At 44.8% G+C, this 21890-nt stretch overlaps 1 pseudogene across 1 annotated transcript; it reads left to right on the forward strand.

Annotated features, from left to right (window-relative positions):
• Positions 1-431: 431 nt before the first annotated feature.
• On the forward strand, positions 432-8586 carry LOC307242168 (cytochrome P450 2K1-like; annotated as a pseudogene). Its single transcript has 11 exons — positions 432-489; positions 734-785; positions 3396-3498; positions 3806-3968; positions 4480-4629; positions 4736-4896; positions 5058-5237; positions 5326-5468; positions 7774-7958; positions 8099-8240; positions 8399-8586. The product of its transcript is annotated as a cytochrome P450 2K1-like (transcript).
• The last annotated feature ends 13304 nt before the right edge of the window (positions 8587-21890 follow it).

Consider the following 21890-nt stretch of genomic DNA (forward strand, 5'->3'; position numbering starts at 1 on the left):
AGATGCAAAACAAAAAGGAGCAGGGTTAGCATCAGGGTGTTGAAAGTTTTGCAAATAATTCCATAATATTACACAATGTATATATCAAAAAGGAGTACTACACTACCAATAATCCTCAGTGAAACAGAGACGTCTCTGATTGGTGGAGCTCACTCTTACCATGGAAATGTTTACAGCACTGGCTGATGGGTACACAAATTTCCAACCTCCTAAAAGCCTTGATGGGAGGTCCCAGTCCCTTGGTGACAGTGGTTGAGAGAGATGAATTGGGTCCGGAGATCTCAAATTCTAATTTTTCAAAATCCACCATTCCTTGTGAAAGACATCTGTCTCCGTGCCAGATAGCGGAGGTCGCTGCGGTGCAACAGCCAGCCCAAAAAGGGTGCGGGTGGGTGGAGGGAGCTGCGGCATCTGTGGTACCACTTGGGCCAATGGCTGGACAACACAGTGGTGGCTTCAGCCTGTCCAAGGCCCAAGACAACAAAGCAGGTGGGGAGGTCCTTGGGGAAGTCCAGCTTCTACACACGGTGTGAAGGGGGAGTTGGCAGTCAGCCGGACAGCTCCTCGGGCAGTGGTGGTATGGGGGGGTATCGGGGGTGTGTGGTAGAGGGTGTGGCTTTTAATTTGCTGCAGGTGGGGGAGGGAGCGGTGGCTCAGCCGTGATTGGTCAAACTGATTGACAGGGGATGTGAAAACTGCCATTTTGCTCATCTCTGTCTCTTCTGTCTCACAGCGAAGCCTGGTCCTGACATCCCAGATGACAAAACCATCAATACTGACAAGTAGTGTGAGGGACCCTAGTCGGCAAAGCGAGTGTCAACTATTTCATTTATTTAAAGAATTCTGTTTTATGTACCCAATATTACATGTACATTTAAATATTGTTACATTTTTGATGGATTTTTCATATTTATGTTAACTTTGAATTTATGGTTTAATGGCCGAAATATAAAATTTTAATATTGATTTTGTTACAATTGTATGCTCTTGAAAATAATTAAAAAAATTGAGTATTTTGTCATATTGTCAAGAATAAAAAAGAGAAATTCAATTATATAAAAAATATTGTGATATTATTTTAAGGCCATATCACCAACCCCTAAACCTAACCTAAACCTAAACTAAACATATATAACCACAACATACAGTACATGAATACTTTCATATAGAATAAAAGTTGTCTGATGTGGTGTTCAATGCTTAGATGGACAGGGGTACAAAAGAGTGCTTATAGCGGTTGAGCCTACACTGGGGGACCCTGGAATGCCTGCCTGACGGGAGGAGCTGGTACTCAGAGTAGAGGACTACACACTCTTCCTATTGAGCCACTGGCTCCAGTTGGTCATCTCAGTGAATGCCCAGGTATCTGTAAGAGCTCACCTGTCCTGTCCTCTGGTCATGGATTACCACTGGAGAGCGGTCACCAATGGAATTATGGTCAATCACTATCTTCTGTTTTATTAACGTTGAGGATGAGAAAGTGTTCATCACACCACTGAACAAAGCTCTGCATCATAGACTCATGAAGTTGACTATCAGAGTAGTTCAAGTTCAAGAGATTATTTGTCATATACATATGGTCATATATATATGCAGTAAAAGGTCATGACACCCTGCTATTTGAGACCTAGGAACATCACCATGTAAATGTGTGCACTTTGCACCTATCTATCTATCTATCTATCTATCTATCTATCTATCTATCTATCTATCTATCTATCTATCTGTCTATCTGTCTATCTGTCTGTCTGTCTGTCTGTCTATCTGTCTGTCTGTCTGTCTATCAATCAATCAATCAATCAATCAATCTATCTATCTATCTATCTATCTATCTATCTATCTATCTATCTATCTATCTATCTGTCTATCTATCTATCTATCTATCTATCTAATTCAGGCTGTGCTTATCCAAATTTCATGAAATTTCACCTACTAGTCCTAAATTGTAATTTCCCAACAGTGATGTAACTTCAACATAACTTAAGTTAATGCTTGTCTTTTAATTCATTTTTGTGCCTCTTTTCCATCCAGTGAACAAACATGTCCTGTTGAAACCCATTAAAACCGTAAATTTGATGAAAACCTCACTCTATCATTTAAACATGCGGTCAAATTGGTGAGACAGGTTTCTTGGTTGGGCACGCTGCTACTTTTGAACTTGCCACACACTATTCAAGAGAGAAAACGTGTCCTCTGCCCATCCAGGTTTTGGACAAATTGTAAATCAAAGTTTTATTTTATATTTGTCTCATTTTAGTGTTGGTGTTAAACAGTATAAACTTTGTTTTAACAGCATTCAGGCGTTCATAGAGGGGGTAAGTCAGGATTAAGCTGTTTGTTTTCCCACTCCCCATGTTTCCAATGTTTTAATAATTGCCCGGAGTGGAACTTGTTTTTGTCAAATTTATTACAGTTTCATGTTTACTGTTGTCACCTGCATGCCCACTCGGTAACAGTGAAACATCAAACTGTAACAAAACAAACAAAAACAAGTTCTACTCCAGGCAGTTATTAATGCCTGCTCAGGTGATAATCATTAGTAATACAGTGGTACCTCGACTTACGACTGCATCTACTTACGACTTATCCAAGATACGAGGAGCGATAGTCACCAAAATTTGTATCATCTTGCGACCGACTGCTCCAAGATACGACCGGGGAAATTTGCAGTTGGCTCGTCGGCGGCCAGTCAGCAGTCAGTCAGCAGTCAGTCAGTCAGCAGTCAGTCAGCGGTCAGTCAGCAGTCAGTCAGTCAGCAGTCAGTCAGCAGTCAGTCAGTCAGGAGTCCGTCAGCGGACGACCTACATTGTGTGTGCACGTAGTTCGTGGCTTATCGATATGTCTTTCATATTTACTGTGTTTGTGCTGTGTATTTTGTTTATTTTCACGCTTCATGATTTCATGATTAATTTAGGAAAAAAAATTGCTTTGAGATACGACTGTTTTAACATACGACTGCTCTTATAGAACGAATTACAGTCATAAGTCGAGGAACCACTATATTGGAAATCTGTCTATTATTAATAATCGATTAGTTGTTTGGTCCAGAAAATGTCAAAATATCGTGAAAAATGTTGATCACTGTGCATTTGTAAAATATCTTGTAGCCATGTTGTAGTTGTTGTCGTGTTGCATGTGGTTCTGGCTGCTGCTCCGGTGCACTTCTGTCTCTCCTTCTCGACTCCTCCCCGCCCCCTCACCCACTGTGTGCTCTCCTTGGGTCTACCTTGTTGGATGGCTCCCCAACAGGACCAGATATTCCCTCTCTGGCAAAAGAGTACTTTAAGAATGTCTCCTGTTGAAGTGTTTGTCTTCCTCCAGTCCTCTGTTTCCATCACTCTGTCAGCCACTTTGGTTTTGCTCCTGGTTGTCAACCTCTGGTCTAAATGTTACAGCTTTCCAAAACAGCGAAAGCAGCCTCCTGGTCCCAGGCCACTGCCCCTGCTTGGTAACTTACTGCAGCTGGATCTCAGCAGGCCTCATTACACCCTTTGTGAGGTAAGTCTACCTATACTTCAGTTTCATTTGTATTGCTTGTGGCCATTCTTGTTGTGCGTATTATTTGGTGATTGTGAGTTGCAAAAAATAATTTAATAAATTGTTAAATGAAATTTAAATTAAAGTTAAATGTAATAATACTATTATTTAACTTCTAGCTTTCCAAGAAATATGGATCTCATTCATTTGTATTGCTTGTGGCTATTCTTGTTGTCCGTATTATTTGGTGATTGTGAGTTTCAAAAATTAATTCAATGAATAGTTAATTTAGATCAAAAATTAAATAATATTATTATTTAACTTCTAGCTTTCCAAGAAATATGGATCTGTGTACACTGTCTATTTTGGACTCAAGAAGGTAGTGGTCCTGGCGGGATACAAGACAGTTAAAGAAGCCCTGGTCCACCATGCAGAGGAGTTTGGTGATAGAGAAATATCTCCGATCTTGAGAGACATTAATCAAGGACACGGTAAAGCATTTAAAATATAAACAGTTGTTTCATAAGTTATTAGAGCCTGTTTACGTTAACCAAGGCCGGACGCAAGGAGGTTTGACAACTGTCATTTATCACAATGTGATACAGACATTAAATTGGTTATCTATGAAATAGTTTTGTTAAACAACATCTCATATTTGTTAATTATTTTAGCTGTCACTTTTAAAGAAACAGCCATTCAATGTTGGTGCTATGTATGTACTCCCCTAAATGTTATTTCCATTGTTGGTGGCCTTTCCCGGCAAGAATGCGACGATCGGGCATATGCAAGAGGTGAAAGGCAGCCTGGGTGAATTTGATAAAGCATGCTGCTTGTGGTCAGTAAACTGTTGATGTGGATGAACATTCACAAAAAAGAACGGATGAAGAAATATCCCCACCACGTCAAATGACCAGGAAAAATCCAACATATCAATTAATCAGAAGAAGGAATACTTGATCAGGAGAAAGGAACTTCTCTTGACTTCTCTGTGACGTTTGACAGGAATTGCGTTTGCGAATGGGGAGTCATGGAAAGAGATGAGGCGTTTTGCTCTGACAACCCTCAGTGAATTTGGGATGGGAAGGAAAGCTGCTGAGGAGAAAGTCAGCGAGGAATGTCACTATTTGATCAAGGAGTTTCAACAACATGAAGGTTTGAAAACGGTATAATGTTCTGTACATGTTGTGCTGTGATGTTTGAACTTCCATTGTGTAAATACTATAAATATACTCTAAATAGATACCATCATGTTCTACAGGAAAACCCTTGGACATGATGCGTCCAGTGAACTACGCTGTTTCCAATGTTATCTCATCCATTGTGTACGGCAGTAGGTTTAAATACACTGACCCACAGTTTAATGGAATGGTGGTTCGGGCAAATGAGACAATATGCCTCGGAGGTTCGGCACCAATTCAGGTAATCATGAGAATTGCTAACTGATACTATGTTTTTTGATTTTAATTCAACAACTTTCTCAGCAAATGAAAAAGATATGTACTGATTTAGTGCTTGAAATATTGTTAGTTTGATTACATCCTCTTGAATTATATCGTTGGTTTATTGTGATATTGTGACAGGTGTACAACATGTTTCCCTGGCTGGGTAATTGGATTAAGACTCATGAAGTGACAATGAAAAATATTGAAATGAACATCAAGGATATCAAGGACTTAGTGAGTGGTCTGAGTGAGCCTTTGAACCCTCAGATGAGCAGGTGTTTTGTTGACTCGTTTCTGATCCGTAAGCAAAAAGAAGAGGTAAGATGTTGTCTCTCACTGCTCAACACACATGAATCCAATTAAATGTATTAATCCATTTTTAAACATCGAGGGTCTGTTCTCAAAGGATTCTTGTGTCAGGGACTCTCACTACCATGAGAAAAATCTAATAATTACCGTTCGGTAATCTATTTGCTGCTGGTACGGACACCACAGGAGGAACATTAAGATGGGGTCTGCTGCTCACGGCCAGATATGATCAAATTCAGGGTAAGGAAATGAAGGGACGTGATCAAAGAGACATCACCATATCTAAAACCAAGATTTGATTGTCAACTCTGGATAAGTGAAATCAATTGGTTTACCCTGAGAGTCCAGATTTGTTGCCTGTCATTAAATCGCCACCAAATATACTTTCTAATGCGACAAATAATCTCTTGAACTTGAACTTGAACTTGAACTTACAGTGTACTTATGCCCCTCACTCTCTCTGGAGCTTAGGTCAACAACTAAAGTCTGCTACAGTTCTCTGTCGCTCTGCCCTTCTTCCTCCTTCCTTGGGGGTTCCATGTCAGTGTACATTTGGTGATGTTGGTTGTTGGCTTTCATTATGTATGCCTGATCCATTTTCACCCTCTTGTCCTCATCTCTTCCAACAGTGCCGGATGAGTTCTCTCCCATGAATCCTTGTTGCTGATAATATTTGACGAACTGATTTTTATAATTATTCTGAAGCAGCAATTTATGAATTTCTGCACTTTCACAATGGTGGTCTTTGCTCTTCCTTCCATAGAGCAGGACTGACTTTACAGTGAACTTGAACAGCCTGGTCTTCTTGTGTGGAGACTCCAGATGTTGTTGAGGTCTCCAAATGCTGTTTGTGCTTTGCCGATTCAGGCCTTGACATCTGCTTCAGTGCCTCCCTGCTTGTCTATGAAGAATGAAAAGAAGAAACAGTCTTTATTCGTCACGCAACACACCACACTACAACACATGCTTGCACACACACACACACACATGCGTTGATGGTGGCCGGTGAAATGGATCCTCTGCTTTTGACCCATCCTGGCTTGTCCTTCCTCTGGGGGCACAGCCAGGAGCAGTGGGCAGCATACCTGGACGCGCCCGGGGACCAGGTGATAAATGTCCATCGCTGGACATTATGATAAAGGAAGGTTTTGTTCTCCAGCTCTTCCAGTGAGTCCCCACCCAGTGTAAGTGGGTTGTGACTAGGATTATTAATCTTAATTATTTTTGTCTTTTTGTTGATGTCGGGTCCAATTTCTTAAACGGTATATACCAGGTTTGTGGTTATGTGCTGCATCTGTGAGGACAATAGCACAAAATAAAAAAAATGGTTCTCCAATTCTCTCCTCGATTGATGGCCAAAGGGAAGAGAGTGGAGACAGTAGGCACCCCTGACCAACTCCTTTTTTACTTGGAAACTTGGGGTGAGCTGACCTCCATATATGATCGTACATGATGTTCCTTTATAGGACTTTCTAATCAAGGTGACAATCTTAGTTGCTGTTCCATAGTGTGGAAGGAGTTTCCATCAGGTTTTTCAGTCTACACTGTAGACAATATCCATATAGTAGATTGAGTCCATGTAGATATCGGGGCCCGTTCATGGCATGGGCACCGGGGGCCATGCCCCACCAAATGACTCGACTCCAATAAAGATAGCCTAGTGGTGGGAGTTTACGTCAGTCTGGAGATTTGATTTTTAAAATACTGGTGGGAGATTTATTCGGCTATAAATGCAAGTTGCATCCAGTAGTGATCATCTGCATCATGCAAGAGCCCTTTATCCACTTTGTCCCGTATCCTAACCCCCTTCCATCGCACAAGAAGACATGAGAAACTTAGGGATTCAGCCTGAAGAGAAGGCCATAAAAACTGGGCTGGATATGGATGAATGTGTTGGGGTGTGCACACAGAAACAGACGACTGATTCTAGAACAGGCTGTTGATGCTTAAGACTCAGCCATTACGTGTATAATATGAAGTTATTTTGAGTAGGAACTCTATAAGACAGACATAAACAGACATAAAACACAGAAAAAACGTTATAAATAGTGTAACGACTAATATTTTCAAAGACAGGGGGTGGTGGAAGGTAAAGGTATCAGAAGGAAAATAAACTGTAACATTGAGCACTATGTAAAATCAGAAAATAATTAAATAGAATTGGGAATTCATAATGTTTTTCTCCAAAGTGTGAAAACGTTGAGGATCTTTGAGGGAGATTTTCTCTGCTACAGGACTTTAGATGTACCAACTTTCAAATAAGCATATCTTCTTCAAGTATTTTCGGATCTCAATGCATGACACATCATTTGAAAGTGTGCCATCTGCACTTTAATAATGTGTAAAACCCTGAAACTGTAAAAAATCTCTCCCTACTTTGGATTCAAAACACCAGACTCTTATAAGTGCGTATGTGTGTGTGCACTTCTGACCTCCGTCTCTTTGATTTCATACTACGTTGAAAGAAACATGAAGAGAACTCACTCATTGATGAAGGCTCGGGGCCCTTCGCCAGTTGATTTGATTTCCTATATTTAATCTACAGACCAGGTCCAGGAGGAGCTGAGCAGAGTGATAGGAAGTCCTCAGGTCCGAGGAGAAGACAGGAAGAAGCTGCCCTACACTGACGCCGTCATCCATGAGACCCAGAGACTGGCCAACGTCGTCCCAATGTCCCTTCCTCACATCACCAGTCAGGATGTTACATTCCAGGGATATTTTATCAACAAGGTCAGATAGCTTGTACCAACAGACGCTGAGGATCAATAATGTCAAATTAAATGCACTATTTAACGTCCTGTTTCATATGTTTCAGAACTGTGTCACACGAGTCTCTGTTCTTCATCAAACTCTTCTTTCTATGATAACAGGGGACGACCGTGTATCCGCTGCTGATGTCAGTGCTTTATGATGAAAGCGAATGGGAAAGCCCCAACACATTCAACCCAGCACATTTTTTGGATGAGCATGGAACATTTGTGATAAGAGATGCATACATGCCTTTCTCTGCTGGTACGGCAAAATGATTCATGTCAGCGTTGAATATAATCCTTCATGTCAAATGTTTGTTGGATAAATATGAGCTAAAACATCTCAAGTTCTATAGCCAACCCTTCGTCACCAGATTTTGATCTCCTAAATCTCTTTCGTTGATGTGGTCTCTCTCTAAGGTCGCAGGGCGTGTCCAGGGGAGAGTCTGGCCAGGATGGAAGTCTTCCTCTTCTTCACCTCCCTCCTCCAGCGCTTTCGTTTTACTCCACCACCTGGAGTGAAAGAGGATGAACTGGATCTGACTCCAGCAGTGGGATTCACCCTCAATCCATCCCCTCACCAACTATGTGCTGTCAACCGATTCTGAGGAACAGGCTTCTGTGCGAAGGACAGACTAATACACGATAAATAGATGTGTAGGCTATCACTGTGTTTCTTCATGAGTCATTAATTTAAGAAAAATACTGTCACCTGGGGCATGTCGAGCACCAACTTTCCTTTTCAGCATTTGAGTAAATGAATCATTATCAGAGTAAACCATTTAAACGTGAAAAGTATTTGGAATGCAAATTGACCTCTTACCCTTAGAGCATTTAGGATATTTTATTTTCTTTATTTAATCGATACAACACACACACTGTTTGATGGTGTCTGTCCTGGGATGTGCTGCTGTCTCTGTCTGGCACATTCTATCTCATACTCCAATTAGTCAAAACAAATTTGACCATTATGACAAGGAGCATACTCTACTTCCCACTCATGTATTCAGTAACAGTGTCTGCTGCTTTCTTGGTCAGGTCTCTCTTGTAAAAGACATTTTTAATCTCAGCGAGGCTAACCTGTTAAAATAGCTGTCGGGGGGAGGCTGACATTTGGGTGTCCTGCACTGAGCGCACTCGGCTATCTGGCTGGACACTCGTTGCTTGTGGCCAGGAGGGGCATCTGGCCAGTTGCAGTATCACCTTTACGAGGGGCATTGGTGGGCTTGGTGGCCCCGCCAGCTCGCCTGTGGGGTGGGGGCTTCTGGTGGGGCGTTCGTGGCCTGGGTTCCGCGCCTGCGGCTTGTGCCTGCACATGGGGGTGGGTTGTATTAGTGCGCCTTAGGGGTGCAGGGTCTCACGCGCTCCGGGAATGGGTTATGCTTCTCGTGGCCGGGCGTGGGTGTTACTCCATGGCCTTCCAATTTCTCTGGGAGCTGGGGGGTCCTCTGTGGCTGGAGGCCAGGGTCTCTGGGATTTCCTGTGGTGGTGGGGTGTCTACACGGCTGCGGGGCCAACGTTGGCTTCGGGGCCTTTTCCACTGCTTTGAGGCACTACGATATAATACTGACCTCATACACCAGAACCAATTGGGACGAGTCCCGTACACTCACCGGTGGACACATCACACACACACACACACACGCACACACACACGCACACACACACGCACACACACACGCACACACACACGTATACAGGTGGACTAATCACAGCCACACACACACCACCAGCACTTGCTTTGAACACTAGGACTGAACAATTCATGGAATTGAAACCAACATCTGAATTTAACTTTTAACACAATTTTCAAATCGCAAAGCCTGTGATTTAAGAAAGTGGGTTTTTTTGTGACTAACCAATACGGCTGTGCAGGGCCGGCTCTTCCTAAACCAATGAGTCAATATTCTACTGTGATTGAAGGTTTTTCTTTTTACAGTTAAAAAGTTAAATAAAGATATATGATCCATATTAATTCACATCATCATAACATGTAGGCCTGGCCTACAGGAAAGAGCAGTTCATATGTTGATTCTATGCAATGTTGTGTTGTTCATTGTACCATTTCTGTCTGCCACAGATAGAACAGAGACACAGATGATGATGGGTTGTAGACATCAGTTTATTGTAGAAAGGAGGCTAGGTGGAATTAGCCAGGAGCAGATCGAACATGTCATGACAGGGCTCCTATCCTGAGTGTGCGTGAGGATAGGGGTTTTAACATGTTGCCCGTTAGCCCAACCAATAAGCAACCGGTATGCCACCACCTTGACCCAATCACCTAGGTCCAGGTCAGGTGTGGCTGCTCAAACCATCCTATCCCCACATCACATACCCCCAACACCAAACTGAGGCCAGGAAGAATTCCTGGACAAAGCCCCCCCCTCCTGAGGATCTGGGTCCCTGGAGCAGCACGGTGGACCGTCCTCCTTCCCCACGGTCAACGACAGACTGCCCGAGGCCCCACGCTCCTTCCAGAGTGTGGGGCCTCGGGCTGCTGGGTGGCTGGTGACGACATGGCCGGCTTGGCTGCTGCGTGGGCTGCTTGGAGGGGTGGCCTAGCTGCTGGGTGGAGGAGCCATTGTGGTTGCTTTAGCTGCTTCTCCACTGGTCCTCCACTGGACCCCTAGGTGCTGCTGCTGCCAGTCGGAAGAGGATTGGTGCAGGGGCCGCCAAGGCATCTTCGGGCGGCCCTTCTGTGTCCCATCCCCAGTCCCTGTTCAGGCGCCACTGTGGCAGTTCCTTCCACACACCGGCAAGTGGGGTTTTCCGGCCCCTCTAGTACAGAGACACAGACGACGATGGGTTATAGAAATCGGTTTATTGTAGAGAGGAGGCTAGGTGGAATTAGCCAGGAGCAGATCAAACATGTCATATGTGGAGTGTCAACCTTAGGAGGGACTGATAGACTTTTACCTACGATAATACAGCCCATATTTGGATAACAGATTATACGCCTTTGAATTATTGGGGCGCTACACAAAATCCCTCTATTGCACATTTTCTAAATTTGTGTTGGGGCTTGCGTGTCCTTCTGTGTCCAGTGGGCAGCACGGTGGACTGGCCTCCTTCCACCCGGTAGACGACAGACTGCCTCCTCCTTCCTTCTGGAGCGAGTTCGGGTCTTGAGTCGCCGTGCCGCTGCGGTCACCCGCCCCATGGGCGGGGTGTTGGGGCTTATGTGTCACTCGCGGCTGGAAGGGCCATCCCTCCAAGCACCCCCTGCAGCAGCCAAGTCCGGCCAGCCCGTCATGCCGAGGCTGGTTGGATCTTCCGTCTGTCCTGTGACCCAAGCGTGGACCAAGGCCTGGGCAGGTGTGGATGGCGTGGGGCCAACCATGTGGTCTCCTTCGGTGGAGGGTGCACTCCTGTCATAGCACTGGGTAGCCTGGGTACCTGTCCTCTGGCACTCTCGGTGTGGGGGCACTTGTCGCTGGGGCAGGTAGGCTGTGTGGGGGGGGGCATCTGCCACCCTCTGTTCTGTGGTTCGCATGTGCGGTGGCCGTGGGCTGACCAGGGACCTGATGGGGGCAGCTCTGCGCCCGTGAGTGGTCACTGTGGGTTGGGTGCCTCTGGGTATGGGAGGTAGGCGTACTATTGCATGGTCGAGTCCGGGGGGCTGCGCCCCTGCGTTGTGCTTCGCCTATCTCTCCTAGTGTCAAAACTCATACTCAGCACATACACCACAACATAGGCCAAGGGTTTACGGGACTAGTGGTGTGTGATCTATGTGGGTGGGGATGTGGCGGGCAGCTGCGAACTTGCCTGTCACACAACATGCTTTTGGCCTCATCCAGAGCGCACCGCCGCGTGCCTTCCGGGGCCCCTGGGGGGGCCGGTGTGGGTTTTGGGTGCGGGGGGCGGCTGTCAGCCTTTGCTCCCACAGTCAGCATCCCACTGCAATGGCAAGGTTGGATTTTTACCTTATCGGAGAACAAAACCAAATATATTTTTGGAAAGGTCTCATCTTGGAGGTTAACATACTGTATGTAAGTTTGAGAGATTTCAACGGATCAAAATTGGAGATTCTCACCTTTGAACCCTGACCAGAGGTCACATTTGAAGCCCTATATCTTAGTAATTAAAAGAGCTACCAAAATAAGGTCAACTTTTTTGGACAGCTCTGGACATGTACTTTTAGAGGGGTTGTAGTGTAAATAGGTGGCACTACTTCAAATGGCCTCACATATAATTCAGGGCTTTCCAAATGACATGTAAATTCTGACAATGCAGGTATAATCAGCGACCAAATCAACCCCCAGTAACACATGCATGTAGTTTTTATTGCATGAATTCGTTACATTTTCAAGAAGAATACATCTACTTATAAGAAGAATACATCTACTTCACCCATGAGGCAATTGCAACAAGATGCAGAACAAAATGGCGCAGGATTAGGGTTAACGCTGGGGTGTGAAAACATTTATAAATAATTGCATATTATTACACAATGTTTATTATAATTTGTATTTGGCTCCTTTCGAAGCCAATTCCGTAATATTTCAATCTTGTTTTCAGAAAAACATGTTTTATGAACAATGCAAGGAGTACGACACGACCAATAATCCTCAGTGTAACAACAACGTCTCTGATTGGTGGAGCTCACTGATACTATGGAAATGTTTACAGCACTGGCTGATGGGTGCATAACTCCACAACCTCCCAGAAGCCTTGATGGGAGGTTCCGGTCCCTTGGTGACAACAGTTATTTAGAGAGATGAATTGGGTTTGAAGATTCCAAATTCTAATATTTCAAAATCCGCCCTTCCTTGTGACAGACATCTGTCACCATGCCAGATTGCGGAGGTCGCTGCGGTGCAACACCAAGCCCAAGAAGGGTGCGGTTGGGTGGAGGGGGGTGCGGTATCTGGGGTCTCACTTGGGCCAATGGCTGGACAACACAGTGGCGGCAAAGCAGGTGGGGAGGTCCTTGGGAAAGGCCGCCTTCTACAGATGGTGTGAAGGGGGAGCTGGTAGTCAGCACAAAAGCTCCTCGGGCAGCGGTGGTATGGGGGCTAGCAGGGGTGTTTGGTAGAGGGTGTGGCTTTTACTCTGCTGCAGATGGGGGAGGGAGCGATGGCTCAGCTGTGAGTAGTCAAACTGATTGACAGGGGATTTGAAAACTGCCATGTTGCTCATCTCGGAAGCTGGGTCCTGACATCCCAGATGATAAAACCAACATTACCTACAAGTAGTGTGAGGGATGCCAGTAGGCAATGTGAGGGTCAACTATTGAATTTATTTGAAGATTTCTGTTTTATGTACACAATATTACATGTACATTTAAAAATTGTTAAAATTTTAATCGATTTTTCTTATTTACGTTAACTGTGAATTTATGGTTTAATGGCCGACATATAAAACTATAACAGTGATTTTGTTGCAATTGTATGCTTTTTTCTTTTGTCATATTGTCAAGAATAACATTACAGAAATACCCTAAATATTGTGATTGTGAATGTGATTTTCACATAATTTGAAAGTGAAGAATCAGAGCTTCCAAACAAGGTGTCACTTGTGCAAATCAAGTAAATATTTTCAAAGCTATGACTTGTTAATGACAAGGGTGTGGCAAACTGTGATTCTGAGATAATCACCTTCAAAGTTTTCCCCACACTTCGTTCATTCAGCCAGCTCCCAGAATGCAAATGATTGGAGGACCAACAGAGCCTGGCTAGTTGTCACATGGCTACTTGACACCCTGCTGAATGGAACAATCTCTGCATTGTTCTTGTGTTTTGAGGGAATGTTGAACAGCATCATTGACACACAACATCTTTTGCTTACATTTTTTTTTTATCTCAGAATATACATGTTTTATAAAAGTAGAATTATTTAGGAGTTTAAAAGTACGGACAACACAGCAAAATGTAGAGCCTGTTTATCACCTATTTTCATTTTCTTTTCGCCCCTGGCTGCATTTGCAGGTAAACTTAAGAAACTTGTTGCTACTTGTTCATAATCTGCATCACCAACCTCAAAGGACTTCATTACATCATCAACTTCTTCCATTGTGACAACAACGGGCGTGTCGTCGGTCTCCTCCGGCGGATCTAGAAAATATTCCCTTTCATCGTCAGATTCAGGTTGAAAATCTGCTGTTTGAAATGTTCTCCAAGCCTGGAATGATATCAGTTTCAGCCTCGCTGTTGTTCTCAGCGTCGCTGTCGGAGAACTGACTATCATCGTGGAAAATCAAGTCCAGTACGAGCTGCTTACATTGACTTGGATCTATCAAACTGGTTGGATTAAGGTCTGTGATATGATTGAGATCCACCACCCACTTCTCGTTATCCAAAACAACACAGAGATGAAAGTTTTCACAGAAAAGTGAAAACGAAGGAGCCACGTCTTGTTTATGGAAGTGACATCAGCATTTCTTCTTTGTTGGTACACATTGGTATACAAGCCCCTATACAATGATGTCTCCATGTGTGTGTGTAAAAGTAGTACGATTTAAAGGTTGAACTCTATCAAAACGTTTTCACATTGTGATTTCACATTGAATATGGAGGAATGATCATCACCTGGATGGTCGCTTTAAAGGAAACGATCGATCTGCGTTGTTCAGCACTGTTCAGCGTCTCGGTAAGTGAACTGTGTTTACCTATGTAATCTAACAGGAATTTTTAACTCCACGGTTCAACATTTTTCTACTATTTATAAATCAAACTTGGTTTTGAAAATACGCTGAGTGATAAAAAAAAAGACACAAAGGAACAGATTCCGGAAAAATCTAATTTTCCTTCTGGAAAGGTTTTTTCAACTTATTTAACTGCTCCTGCCGGTTTTAGAAATGCGCAAGATGGCGGGTTTTGCTCCAGTGGGTCACATATAAAAACACAACATACACTTCATCAATACATTCATATAGAATAAAAGTTCTCTGATGTGGTGTTCAGTGCTTTGATGGACAGGGGGGCAAGGTGTGCTTATAGTGGGTGAGTCCACACTGGGGCACCCTGAAACATCTGCCTGACAGGAGGAGCTGGTCCTCAGAGTGGAGGACTACACACTCTTCCTATTGAGCCACTGGCCCCAGTTGGTCATCTCAGTGAATGCCCAGGTATCTGTAAGAGCTCACCTGTCCTATCCTCTGGTCATGGATTACCACTGGAGATGCACTGCACTTTGCATCATTCTGCAAAGTCCTGTATCCATGAAAGATAGTATATGTATGTATATATATGTATATTTGATGTATTTAACTATTAAAAGTAATTATATGGTATTAAATGTATTGAAGTATCAAAAGTAATTATGTCCGCACAGACGTGGGGGACGCTGCTGAGCTGGTAATAAAGTAGGACGCGTTTGGTTTGCGCTCCCGCGGAACTTGTGTTTTATTTTAAGTTAATAAGCATATTTCTAAGTTGGATGATAGTGTGGATTGATGGTGTCAGATTTGCGCAAATATAAATCCACTGGACCATCCAGTACTAGGCCCTTGTTCCACAGACACCCCCGGTCAAAAGACCCTGCACCCGCTAGACATCCTAGAGATGGACGCTGAAGTCCATCACAAATCTTTCTTTCGCCAAAAGCAAACATTTCGGTGGTGATAAAATCAGAACTGACTGGACTTGGAATTCCTCAAGCAGTAAAATTTGAAAGAACAAACAATACGCCGGCAATCCGCTCTGAGATTAACAAAATGAAGACGTCAATCAAAGGTCAGACGAGCCGGACTGACTTGGAAACACAGACGACAGAGCTCAGAGCGAAATGTGCCGATGTGGAGGGAAGAATGAGGAGATGCAACAGCAGGATGCTGGGGGTAGCTGAGATGGATCCAGCTCTCCTGCGTCAGTGTCCAAGCCCCTGAGAGAAGTGCTGAATAAAGATGTGCTTGTGGAACGCTCGCACAGCAGCCTGGCTCCAGGAAGAGCAGACGGGAAAACACGTGTCATCACAGCTCAACTCCACTACTACCAAGACGGTGTTGAGGAGCTGAGCCGTGCTTCGCTCCAGGTCCGTGGGGAGACAGTTGTTATCTTTCCAGACGACACCGCAAGCGTCGCCAGGGTCACAGCTGAGTTCACGGAAGTTAGGAAGCTGCTCAGTAACCGCCAGGGCGTCTGGTTTTGCGTCCTGTTTGCAGCCCGACTCAACATCACGCACAACAGAAAGGAAAAGGAGTTCACTGACGCGAACAAAGCGATGGTGTCAGGATCCTGTCCTGCTCTTGCATGTTGTCTGTCTCTAGGTCCCTCTCTGGCTCCCTCTGTCTGTCTTTAGGTTGTTGTCTGGTCATGTATGATGTTCATATGTTTATGTCTGGTATCTGGAGAGTGGGGGGTAGGGGATTTGTTTAAGTTTATTTTTCTGTTGGTCGTGTCTGGACCTGTGATATAATGTGAGAAACAAAATAAACAGACTTTGATTAAAAAAGTAATTATATGATATTAAATATACTTAAGTATCTAAAGTAATTATATGGTATTACATGTAAATACCACAATTAAAAAATGGATTACTAACACGAGCTGATACACTTGTTGCGTGTTGTGACTTTATCCTAAAAATTAGAAGGTGTCTGTCTACTTCCTGTCAGGTTCCTGTCTACTTCCTGTCAGGTCCCTGTCTACTTCCTGTAGTGCACAGAATCCTGCCTCACGGTGTCTCTTTGGAAGGAAATCACTCCGTGTTGAGGTTCCAAACAACACGTTTCCATTCAAATTAAATAATCGTATGAGGACGAGAGTTTGCAAAGTGCAGTAGAAGAAAAAACACATACAGACAAAATTAACTTGTGATTTATTGATCCTGGAAATGGTGACATCCAAAGTTAAGTCAGCTTAAAGCCTTGTTTTAATGTGGTGAACAAATTAAAGTTCCTTCTGGGTCAGGGGTCACACAGAGACACCTGCAATTATATGTGTTGACGTTGCTGCAAATGAAAGTGGATTTGACCCTGAAGATATGGACATGTGGCTTGGCTGCCATGCTCCACATAGAACTGAAAATCTTTTACTATGACCAATACAACATTTTTAATACTGTGCATACTTTATGTCTATTATCTTTATTATAATGGATGGAAACAAGGAAGGGAGTCCAGGGCCAATGTGATGTTGGGAGGGGTGGAAAAACCAGCAAGATTACCCATTAGAATTAGAAGCAAAATAATTGCCATGTAGTTTAGAAGAGACTGAGGGGGGTGGTGGAAGCACAGCATGTAAATGGTGAAAAGGAGGGGCCCAAGCACGGAGTCTTGAGGCACGCCTTGGTCAAATGGGCCAGGGGAGGAGCAGGAGTCTCAGATAGAGACAAACTGCTTCATGTTGGTGAGGTAGGATTGGAACCAGGAGATCAATCATTAGACAAACATCTTCACATCTCAATATCTCAACATCTCTGTCATCATCATAAGGTTTCCCATCATCTAGTGGAGTCAACATTTAACCATGGGTGGTTACTACATTAGTGAGAGACTGTTCATTTCTCACTTGGGGCTCCTCTACTAGATCTGATGTTAGTGAGAGTGGGTTCGGGGAGCAGCTGTTATTTATGTCCTCCTGTGGAACTGTGTTCCAGGGTTGGGTGATCAACAGGATGATGGCAATGACAAAGAAGAGGAGGATGAGGAGGATCTAGAATGGTCCCAGGAATCTGGCAGAGTTCCATCTTTTCCTTCGGAAGTCGTGGATCAACACCTAGTTACCTGGTCGTGTAGTGGTCCTTCAAGTGGGACAGGTAAGGTTGCTTTAACCTGGTCACATAGACTGAAACACTTGGGTGAGAGACACACATTATGACAACATTGTTTAGTCTAGGTCCACGACTGTAAAGGTGGGGTACATGGAATAATTCTGTGATTCCAAAACAGCTATGTTGAATAGCCCTCAACACTTTGCTACAGAGGGAACAAGAGTACTATTCTGCTTTCTTGCCCTCAACACTTTGCAACAGAGGGGTCAAGAGTAATCTATATACCCATAGTTTAATAATTATGTATTCAATAATGTCGACTTTATTTATTAACATAAAAAAAATAAAGGACCAAAAACCACAATTTCTCTTTATCGATGCAAAATTGGTCACTTCATCCACAGTTCTCCAGACCCATATATCCACTGCCCTTCCTAACATGCGCAGCACGCAGTTGGGGACACGTCTGTTGGGGGGGGGGGGTTTCTATACTTATAAAAAGCTCTTTCAATGATCCTCTAGATCAGGGGTGCCCAATATGTCGAGGAGCCCAACATGTTGAATGAGCTCAATTTAGAGCTGCAAGGAAAAGACAAAACCATGGTCAACATGATCAGTTCAGTTAATGTTTTCAAATGAAAAATGCAACTTCTGTACTCAAAGCTGCAGCGCAATGATTTGCGGAACTTTCAAAGCCTTGCATCAGAGCTGGAGACCCAAGTGAAGGCGTGTGCGCAAATTGACTGAGCGCTACACAGAGCAGATTGAAAATTGTCTGTCAGACTTTGACAAACGGTTTCAAAACTTTTCTTTACTCCAGCCAATCGCTATATTTGTGTGCTACCCATTTAGGGAACATATTGATGTTTATTCACTCGCATCAAAAATTGCGACACTGTTTCACCTGAACTCGTCTGTAGTGGAGGATGATTTCAAAAACACAGGACAAGATGTAAATATCCTTTATGTACAAGCACTTGCCAAGAGGGTTTATTGACGATGGAAGGTTGACAGAGCGGGGTTTTCAAGTGGGCACCCTCTTCCTTAATGTTTCGTTGATGAGCCCACAACGCCTCTGGAGGGCTCAACAGTGACTTCTGGCGTCCCAGAAGCACCTCCCTTTGTGTCAACCTGGCCTGCTACTTCAGGGCCCAGCAAGGGTCTTGCCTCTTCATCCAAAGCCATTGGCTGCTTCTCTCTGCTGCCTCTGACACAGCTTTGATGGCTAGGCGCTGGCTCTGGCCTATGATTCCCAAGTCTTTAATCTGGTGGTAGATGTTGCCATGAACCCTCTGCACCCCACTTCCACAGGGCGGACTTCAATGTTCCAGCCGCGATGTTGTGCTGCAGCAGCTAATTCAACATAGCGTAGATGTTTTCGCTCATAAGCCTCGTCAACTGACTCCTCCCAGGGTATGGTAAGCTCGATGATGAAGACCTTCCTGAGAGAAGGGGACCACAGTACCACATCAGGCCTTAGGGTGGTGGTTGCAATCTCTGGAGGAAATACAAGTTGCCGGCCAACATCAACCAGCATCTTCCAGTTGCAGGCTAAGCGAAGCTGGCCTTGCTCCAGTGGTGTGGGGTCGCTCCTGGTTACCTTAGCCCCACTCACGGACAAAGATGGTTGTTGTTTGCGGGTGGTTGGATGCTAATGGTGGTACGGAGTTGGTGGCAGCTTGTTTGTTTTCCAGGGTGGAGGCAAGGCTCTTTAAGACTTGGTTGTGACGCCAAGTGTAACGTCCCTGGGTGAGGCTGACTTTACACCCTGTGAGTATGTGCTTGAGGGAGAATGGCCTAGAGCAGAAGGCACATCCTGGTTCTTCTCCCAACCACTGATGAACATTAAATTGGTGGTGGAAGGACGTCATATGTAGCTCTTATGATAAAGCTAAGCCGCCTCACTTCCATGCTCCACAAGTTCTTCCAGCTGATCTTCATCCTCACCACACTATACCACCGTGTCCACTGTGCCTGTTTAGCAAGGGAGACCGCTTTGGCCCACCTTGCAGCTTCCTCCTTGTGGCGTACTTCCTCCTCCACCATCTTCCTCCATTCTGGAGTTGTGGCTCTGTTCCAAGCTGGGTGGTTGGTTGTTAACCCAAAGCCACCTCTTCCTTGCAGAACATGTCCCACAATGTCTGCATGTCTGAGAGCTGTTGCTGCCTCCTCCACTGCTCTGGCTGGTGTCCATTGGCGTACTGCTGCCGAGGTCGGTGCGTTGTTGCTCACCACTTGGGATTCATTCAGTGTCATCTGAAGTCTTCCTTTAGCGCACTGAAACTCCTCCGTGAGACTAGTGAGAGGCAGTTTGAGGGCACAATCTCCGTAGAGGACTCCGAGAGAAAGGCACCGTGGGACTCCGAGCCACTTCTTGATGTAGCCTGTGACTCCTCTTTCCAGCTTCTCCACAGTTGAGACTGGGACCTCATAAACTGTGAGGGGCCACAGCACCCGGGGTAGGAGGCCAAACTGCAAGCACCAGGTCTTTAATCTTCCAAGAAGCCGGGTGTTGTTGATGGCCGGTAGCCCATTACTAATCTCCTTCTGCAGTTGCTGTACCTGGTCTTTGTCTTTCACGCTTGCATCATACCATCTCCCAAGGCTTTTGACAGGCTGCTCGGATACTGTTGAGATTGGGTCATCTCCGATGAAGGATTTAAGATCAGAGAGCACTCCCTTGATGATGGAAATGCTGCGTGACTTGGATGGTTTTATCTTCATGTGGACCCAGCTGATGTTCTCCTTCAGTTTTCCGAGCAGCCTCCTAGTGCATGGGGCAGTGGTGGTCAGAGTAGTAATGTCATCCATGTAAGCTCTAAGAGGAGGGAGGTGCAGGTCCAAGTAAAGCTGTTGCCGCCCACCACCCATCTTGTGGCTCGGATAATGACCTCCATTGCCATTGTGAAGGCCAGGGGTGAGATGGTGCATCCCGCCATGATGCCAACTTCCAGGCGTTGCCAGGAGGTGGTGAACTCAGAGGTTGTAAAGCAGAACTGCAGATCCTGGAAATAGGATTTAACCAGGGCCGTGATGGGGCCTGGGATATGGAAGAAGCTGAAGGCAGACCAGAGGAGTTCGTGGGGCATTGACCCAAAGGCATTGGCGAGGTCCAGAAACACTACGTGAAGGTACCTTTTCTCCACCTTCGCCAATTGGATCTGGTGCCAGATCGTGCTGGAATGTTCTAAGCACCCAGATAACCTTGATATTCCTGCCTTATGTACAGATGTATCGATGTACTTATTCCTTCGCAGGTATTCGAACATCCTCTGAGCTATGACACTGAAGAAGACTTTACCCTCTACGTTTAGCAGGGAGATTGATCGAAACTGGCTGATGTTCACTGCCTCCTTCTCCTTTGGGATCAGGAGCCCTCCTGCTCTATGCCACACTTTGGGTATACTCCTCCTCTGCCATGCTGTTCTCATGAGCCTCCAGAGACACCTTAGGACATCTGGTGCATTCTTTTACACCTTGTATGTAACTCCATTTGGCCCTGGGGCTGATGCTGTTTTTGCCCGTCGGACTGCATTTTCCACCTCTTTCCAAGTTGGAGGGCCAGTCTTGATCTGATGTTCTGGTGGGTCAGTTGGTGGAATGTCAGTTGGAATGATCAGCTGTTCGTGCCGTATTGGGTCAGAGTGTGTTGTCTTCAAGTGATCCTCCAGGTCTTTCTTTGTTCTTTTTAGAGCTCCATTTTTTTCCCTTGTGAAGAGACTTTTTAGAAACTTGAAGGGGTCTTTATAGAACCATGTTCTTGTTTGTTCTTTCTTCCTTCTGCATTTCCGTAGGTTCTCTGCTCTGCCGAGGGATGCCAATCGGGTTTTAATATCAGCTTGAGGCGCATTAATACCTTCCTCTTCCACCTCAGAGGCTTTGTTCCACTGTTTCCTAAGTTGTCTCCTTTCTTGGATGAGGTGCTTGATCTCCTGTTGCTTCCTGGAAGTTGCTGCAGTTGGAGCCTTCTTCCCGCCTTTGCCTTCTTGTACTCCAACTGTTTGACCCTTTCGCAGAAAGTAGTCAATGCGAGGCCTCTGTCTCTCTTCTCTCAAACACACTTTCTTTCCCTGATGAATCCTCAGTCCCAAATATGATGTAACTTTCCTCCACCCACAAGCACATATCTGTAGTTTGTGGCCCGGTGCTGCAGTTGTAGCTACGAAAATTGCTGTGGTGCTCTCTTGATCTGTGCTCTTGTTTCTCGTAGTCTTCTTTCTGGTCCAGGGTCCATTACCATAATGTCAGCCGATGAGTCTCC

This window comes from Zeus faber (genome assembly GCF_960531495.2).
Source record: "Zeus faber genome assembly, chromosome: 1".
Lineage (NCBI taxonomy): Eukaryota > Metazoa > Chordata > Actinopteri > Zeiformes > Zeidae > Zeus > Zeus faber.